Here is an 8,557-nt window from a genome sequence, read left to right on the forward strand (position 1 = left end):
TTTTGTTTTAAAATATTTATGATATTACCAGTGCCGAAGGTTAGAATAATGCATTTTGGGACCAGCCTAAGATTGCTATACTAATATTGTTATTAGCTAGTTTCAAAATTGACCTTAGAGTCAGATGATGGACTTTTAGACTGGTTTATGGAAAAACATAATACCGATTTATTAAGGTAGGCTGGAAAGTGGTTTTGCGCCATTTGTAAGAACACTATACCACAACATGTGGATAGCTTTGAAGGAATGCAAGGGAATCATACAAGACAAAACCAGTATATACATGTTCTACGTGCATTTAACTGTAAAGTGATAATTATAATGATAAGTGGAATAGGCTGGATATACTTGTTATTTTAAACAGTCCCTCTGTATTGGGTATAACAAACAATCAATTTTATGCGTGAGTGCGACATCCACTGGCCATTAGAACAGTCCTTCTAAAATTCCTGTATTCATACATAAGTAGTTGACGCTAATAAACAAAGCCTTGACCTTATATACCTGTTATTGCTTAAAAGTTATATGCAAGTTTGATAATACTTAGTAGTCCCAATCTGTGACTCTAGTTACCTTCCCTGACCGTCTAGGCGTCAACGTCTAATGTGGTGTGTGCTAGTAGTCCGCCAGATGGCAGACTGGAGTGAGTGCTAAAGGCTTCTTATTTCAACCTGTGTCTGAAATGATTCCCATTATTTAGATCCAGAAGTGTCATCTCTTGATTTACAAGTGAATTGATTTCCATAGTGACTCAAATTGATTAATTCATCAATTAGTTGTTACTATTGTGCATTGTTTTAGTGCGTCTTGGGGATGGAGGCATGCCACCCTCAGCGAACATTTTTTGCCAAGTATACCTCAACGTTGTTTATCCTGACGTTATTTAACGAAGTGTGAGCATGGTATTTGACGCAATTTGACCTGCCACGAGCTTCACAAAACACGGAGAGCGCGTATGACCCAAAATATAATGCCGTTTTTTCTATTCCGTTAGAACTTTTTTGATGATTCTCTTTACAAAATCCGTTTGCCAGATATTGTTAAAACCAGTGTTAAACATTAAACAACATAATCATTATTTATAATATTTCCTACATTACTGCTTTTTCCAGTGCAACAAGACTTCTTAGTCTGGCGATATAAATCTCAGTTATCATTATACACCAATAACACTTCAAACGAGAAAACACATTAAATTGGCATCCATCACATTAAGCAGATTTTATTCAGATGATCTTAAGACTTTTCACAATGAAAATACGGTGAATATTCATGTCACATATCTATATGTCTTAACTATAGTTTAGAATTATGAATTGTAGTTCATTACATATTCCATAAAATAACGTTTACAACACACACTACATTATTTCAGTAATTACACTATGTTGGAATACAAAATTTAGATATTTAACAGGGCCTGCCAGGACAGTGGGTTCGGCTATTGGGAAAAGAAAGGCAGACGCACGGACGGATCGACAAGGCGGAAACTATATATATATATATATATATATATATATATATATATTATATATATATATATATATATATATATATATATGGGTACAATAAAACAATTTACGATTCTGTATCAGTACAAACCTGTTCTCCACAAGTAACTGCCAACTTCCTTGCATAAATCAGAGATGGAGGACGAATGATTTCAGACACAATGTATTTTATCAAATCGTCACGGAGAACATACGGCCCGCCCGGACGGAGATCGGACTCGCGGGTCCTATTAGAACCATAGGTCAACTTCCCAAGTTATTGCGCGGAAACTTAATTGCAAACAGGTGGGCAGATGACCAGCACGATCAAATAACACGTTCATTTGAACACTCCGCGGAAATGTTTTTGTACTAACAGTCAATGTGACCTTGACCAAGTTACTCAAAATCAGTATGGGTCATGCACTGCCAATGGGCAATGTGACTGCTAAAGATCGTACTATGTTAAGGGGTTCTCACTATATTGATCGGAAACCAGTCACTGTGACAATAACTTCTGACCAGCTGATATCTTAATCAATAGGGGTCATCCACTACACATTAATTAACAATGTGCTTGCGAAGTTTGAGAAACTAAGGTCAAAGCATTCTTGAGACAATGAGTGGAAATGGTTAATTGAACTTCTGACCTCAGATCAATTTGTTTTTAGCAATGTGCCTGCAAAGTGTGACGACTGTATTCTATATTTTGTGGAAACAGTTTTGGTACTGACTGTCATTTTGACCTTTACCTTTAATTCACTGACCTCAGAATCAGTGGGAGCCATCCACTGCCCATGAAAAATGTGTATATTAAGTTTGAGGATCTGACATAGGTCATTCAAATGTATTCTCAAGTTATTTAGCAGAATCTAAATTGTAGACACCAGTACCATCATATACATATGTAAAATGTTCGTCTGATTACTTCGCGGAAATGTTTTAGTACTAACAGCCACTGTGACCCTGACCAAGTACTTCCAAATCAATAGTGGTCATGCACTGCCATTGGGCAATGGGTCTGTCAATTTAGAAAATAAAATCGTATGTCATGGGGTTCTCACTATATTGAATGGAAACGGTTTTTGTGCTTACAGTCACTCTAACCATGACTTTTGACCAGTTGACCTCTGAAAATAGGGTCATCTCTACCCAGGAGCAATGAGCGTCCGAAGTTTGTGGTTGACAGGTTAATGCATTCTAAAACACCGAGTGGAAGAGGTTTGTACTGTAACTTTGAACTTGGAAGTGTCGACCTAAAAATAAATTCTGGGCGGGGTTCACCTATTACCAGTTCTAATTGTGACGGCTGTAGGTCACTGTATTCTCTATATATTGATAGAAACAGTGTTTGTTTTTTTACAAACTGTCAGTATGACCTTGACTATTATCTCACTGACCTAAAACAATAGGAGATATCCACTGTTCATAAGAAATATGCTTTCCAAATTCGAAGATCACAGGTCAATTCACTGAAGTAAAGAGCGGAAACAAAATTGACTTCAACAAAACTTTATGGTTATCCAAGTAGAAAATGTGGATTCTAGAGGGTTAAAAAGGTCTTGCCATTATTTTTACCTAGTGACATAGTTTTGACCTCGTGTAACTCGGTTTGGATAGATTTCATGGAGAAAAACATTCTGACAAAGTTTCAAAAAATCAAACAAAAAATGTGACTTCCAGAGTGTTTGCAAAGTATTTCTATGATTTAACCTAATGACCGACTTTTTGAGCTAAAGTAATCCAGTTTTGATTTTGACCTAAATTTCAGAGACAAACATTCATTCTGACAATGTTTTAAGAAGATCAAACAGAAAATGCGGCTTCTAGAGTGTTACGATTAAAGCCAGTGACCTACTTTTTTGACTTTTGCTAACCTAGTTTTAAACTAGACCTAGACATTATAAACACAAACATTCTGAGGAAGTTTTAAGAAGATCAAACAGAAAATGAGTGTTAACAGGGTTTTTCTATTGTTTGACTTTATGACCAAGTTTTTGACCTCAGGTAACACTTTACATTCTGACAGTTTCATAGCTAGAGTGTCAGAGTGTCAACGAGGTTTCCCTATAAATTGACCTAGTAACCTACTTTTTTGATTTCAGATGACGAAATAACGAAACTCCTTCGAAATTTTATTAAGGGTGATATTCAGACCAAGTTTCATTAAGATTGGACTAAAATTCTGACCTCTACAGGGAGATCACAACAGCTCACCTTTAACACTGTGCTCAGGTGAACTAAAACATTTGAGGTCATTTTCTGGCTTTAGATGAAGTTTAATGGCTGAAGGCCTAAACACATTATTACATGTATATGTTAAGTCTTTTATTTCACAGAGAAACCATTACCTTGACCTCCTAACCTCAAAACAATCATGCTATGAAGTTCGACAGTCCAAGGCATTCATAAGCTTTTTCAGTCGACCCCCAAAACAACTGGGAAGGGGTGGGGAGGGGACATCTGACAATAACAACTAGAGCTATCACTGAAGGTGATGAATGTACCCCCTGCATGCACTGATACTGTACATTGCAATTTGACGCACACAAGATTGCATAATTATGTGGACTGTATGTATATAGACTCTATGTATATAGTATAGTAACAAAAATCAAAGTCCCATAACTCTGCAGAATATTTTTCTGAAAGAACCTAAAATGCACCTGCACAAGTAAGGTTGGTACTGATCACTTGTGTGAAGTTTCATTAAATTGTGTGCAAGGTTCGGGAGATTAGGCGCGCACAAGATTGATTGATTGATTTATTTCATTTGGGTTTTACGGCACACCAACACAGTATAGGTTATATGGCGCCAAACAGGACTACACATTTTGGTTTCATATCTCATTTACATCGAAATAAAAACATGAGGTATAGAATCAAAATTTGCATACCTGCTGGAATCACAGAGTTACAGCAAAACCAAGTGTTAAGGTGGGTCGATACCTTATTCGTCAAATATTACATTCCTTCCGATTTTGATGAAACTTGGTCCAACTATACCGCTATCGTTCCTTTTTATTTTTCCGTCGTCTTGGCAACAATACGTTATTAGTCCTCTCTTACGATCAGGCAGGGGTAAGGCAGTGGTTCCAATTCTTTTCATATACAGATCGTCCCAGAACCACATGGGGCACGCACAAGATCGAATATGCATACTATGTATATAGTATAGTAACAAAAATCAAAGTCCCATACCTCTGCAGAAAATGTATCTAAAGTAATACGCATAAAACACTTGTGTAAAATTTCATTAAATTGTGTGCAAGGGTTCAGGAGATTAGGCGCGCACAAGATTGCATATGCAGACTGTATGTATATACCATATTAACAAAAAACAAAGTCCAATAACTGTGCAAATTTTTTTCTGAAAGAACTTAACATGCACCATGCACAACTAGGGTTACTACTAATCATTTGTGTGAAGTTTCATTAAAGTGTGTGCATGGGTTCAGGAGATTTAGCGCGCACAAAATTGCATACGCAGACTCTCGTGTTTATAGTAAAGTAACAAAAACAAAGTCCTGTAACTATGCAATTTTTTTTCTGAAAAAAAAAAAACCCACACAAACAACAACAACAACATAACATGCACCATGCACAACTACTGTTGTTACTGATCACTTGTATGAAGTTTCATTAAATTGTGTGGAGGGGATGAGAGATGGCACGCACAAAACTGTGTCTACAGACAGACGGACGGACGGACAGACAGACAAACAAACTGAAACCAGTATACACCCCCACTTTACAACTTCGTTGTTCGGGGGTACAATAACATTATTAAGTTGCTCATGTTATTCAAAGATGTTTTTGGTCCAAGGGCCAGTTAGCTCGACTTTCTGACCCCTAAATCTAGACCACAAGCAATCATCCTCTGAAGTTTGACAACAGTAGACACAAGCGTTCTCCGGTATAGACTGAACGCGGTCATAAAGGTCAAGCGTGTGTCAATTAAACCTTTCCACATGGTAACAATGCTTTAAAGATGTGCGACAGAGTAACTGTATTATATTGTATTTCTTGTTTGTAATTATACCTGATTTGCGTGAAAACAAGAGCTGTCCGTATGACAGCCAATATTCGAATTGTTGTCCCATAAGCAGGAACATTACCCTAAATGTTAAACTAGAAGATGCTTTTGTAAAAAAGCGCAGGTCTCCTCCAATGCATAGGCGTATAGGCAAGAAATCAATAAGGGACAAGAGCGAGCTAAAGTCAAAAAGACACTTTTGGTTGGCTGCAAAAGGGATCATCTATTTGGCATGTCCAGTCATCCTACTAAGTTTCAACATTCTGGACCTAGCGATTCTCAAGTTACTGTTCAGTCTCCTGTGACCTTGACCTTTGGTCAAGTGACCCCAAAATCAATAGGGGCCATCTACTCTGTATGTCTAATAATCCTATTAAGTTTCAGCATTCTGGGTCAAGTGGTTCTAAAGTTATTGATGGAAAGAGTTTTCTATGTTCAGCCCCGTGACTTTGACCTTTGATGGAGTGACCCCAAAATCAATTAGGGCTATGCATCTACTCTGTAAGGCCTATCACCCTATGAAGTTTGAAGGTTCTAGGTCAAACGTTTTTCAAGTTACTGACCAGAAATGGATTTCCATTTTCTGTATGTTGTAACCTTGACCTTTAATAGACTGACGCCCAAAATCATAAGAGGTCATCTACTCTGTATGTCCATTCATCCTACGAAGTTTTAACATTCTGGGTCAAATGGTTCTCAAGTTACTGTCCGAAAATAATTTTACATGACCAGGCCCCTGTGACCTTGACCTTTAATAGCGTGACCCCAAAATCAACAAGGGTCATCCACTGCATGTTCAATCATCATATGAAGTTTCAATATTCTAGGTCAAGTGGTTCTTCAGTTATTAATCGGGAATGGTTTTCCATGTTCAGGCCCCTGTGACCTTGAACTTAAACAGAGGGACCCAAAAATTGAAAGGGGTCATCTACTCTGCATGACCAATCATCTTATTAAGTTTCAACATTCTGGGTCAAGTGGTTCTCAAGTTATTGATTGGAAATGGTTTTTCATGTTCAGGACCCTGTGACCATGACCTCTTAACAGAGTGACCCCAAAATCAGTAGTGGTCATCTACACTGCATGACCAATTACCCTATGAAGTTTCAACATTCTGGGTCTAGTGGATCTCGAGTTACTGTACGGAAACAGTTTTCCATGTTCAGGCCCGTGACCATGACCTTTTAATAGTGACCCCAAAATCAATAGTGGACATCTACTTTGCTTGACCAATCATCCTGAGGTTTCAACATTCTGGGTCAAGTGGTTCTCAAATTATTGATCAGAAATGGTTTTCCATGTTCATGCCCCTGTGACCTTGACCTTTGATGGAGTGACCCCAAAAACATTACGGGTCGTCTACTCCAGCAGCCCTACCACCCTATGAATTTTCAATGTTGCAGGACAAATGGTTCTCCAATTATTGATTGGAAATGAAGTGTGACGTACGGACAGAGCAAAATCAATATGGAATATCTGAGTTTCAATCCAGAATCTGCATTAGTCTTGGAGATAGTAACTTGCATGCAAAACTTTAACCAGAAGTTTTAAGTTCAAAAGGGGACATAATCTGGCCAAAATGCATGTCAGAGTTACGGGTCGAATTCAATAGGGACATCAAAGACACTGATGGTTGGCTGCAATAAGGATTATTTACTTGGCATGTCCAATCATACCACCAAGTTTCAACATTATGGGCCTATTGGTTTCAAAATTATGATTTAGAACGGTTTCCCATGTTTAGGCCCCTGTGATCTTCACGTTTGATGAGTGACCCCAAGATCAGTAGAGGTCATCTACTCTGCATGTCCAATCGTCCTTTTAAGTTTTAACATTCTGGGTCAAGTAGTTCTCAAGTTATTGACTGGAAAGAGTTTTCTATGTTCATGCCCCTCTGACCTTGACCTTGAGCTCAAGTGACCCCAAAAACGATAAGGGTTATATTCTCTTTTAGTCCCATCATCCTATGAAGTTTGAAGGTTCTGGGCCAAAAGGTTCTCAGGTTATTGATTGGAAACCGTTTTCCATGTTCTGGTCCCTTATTCAACCTACGAAGTTTCAACATTCTGGATCAAGTGTTTCTGAAGTTATTGATCAGAAATTGTTTTCCATCTTCAGACACCTGGATTGACCCCAAAATCAAAAAGGGGCCATCTACTCTGCAAGTCCTATCACCCTAGGAAGTTTGTCAGTCAAATGGTTCTCTTATTGACCGGAAAAGGATTTACATGATCTGTCCACTGTGATCTTGACCTTTTAACAGAGTGACACCAAAATCAATAGGGGTCATCTACTCTGCATGTTCAATCATCCAATGAAATTTCAACATTCTATGTAGTGATTCTCAAGATTCTCAGAAATGGTTTTCCATGTTCAGGACCCTGTGACCTTCAATTTTAATAGAGTAACCCCAAAATAAAATGGGGTCATCTACTCTGCATGTCCAGTCATCCTATGAAATTCCAACATTCTGGGTAACGTGTTTCACAAGTTATTGATCGGAAATGGTTTTCCATGTTCAGACCCGTGACCTTAATCTTTAACAGGGTGACCCCAAAATTAATAGGGGTCATCTACTCTGCATGATCAATCATCCTACAATATTACCCTAAATGTTAAACTAGAAGATGCTTTTGTAGGTCTCCCCCAAAGCATAGTCGTATAGGCAAGAAATCAATAAGGGGCAGGAGCTAAAGTCAAAGAGACACTGTTGGTTGGCTGCAATAGGGATCATCTATTTGGCATGTCCAGTCATCCTACTAAGTTTCAACATTCTGGGCCTAGCGGTTCTCAAGTTATTGTTCAGGCTCCTGTGACCTTGACCTTTGATCAAGTGATCCCAAAATCAATAGGGGCCATCTACTCTGCATGTCCAATCATCCTATTGTTTCAACATTATGGTTCAAGTGGTTCTCAAGTTCTCGATTGGAAATGGTTTTCCATGTTCAGGCCCCCGTTATCTTGACCTTTGGAGTGACCCCAAAACAATAGGGGTTGTCTACTCCATAAGCCCTGCCACCCTATGAAGTTT

The sequence above is a fragment of the Mercenaria mercenaria genome, chromosome 14 (genome assembly GCF_021730395.1).
Source record: "Mercenaria mercenaria strain notata chromosome 14, MADL_Memer_1, whole genome shotgun sequence".
Taxonomy (NCBI): Eukaryota; Metazoa; Mollusca; class Bivalvia; order Venerida; family Veneridae; genus Mercenaria; species Mercenaria mercenaria.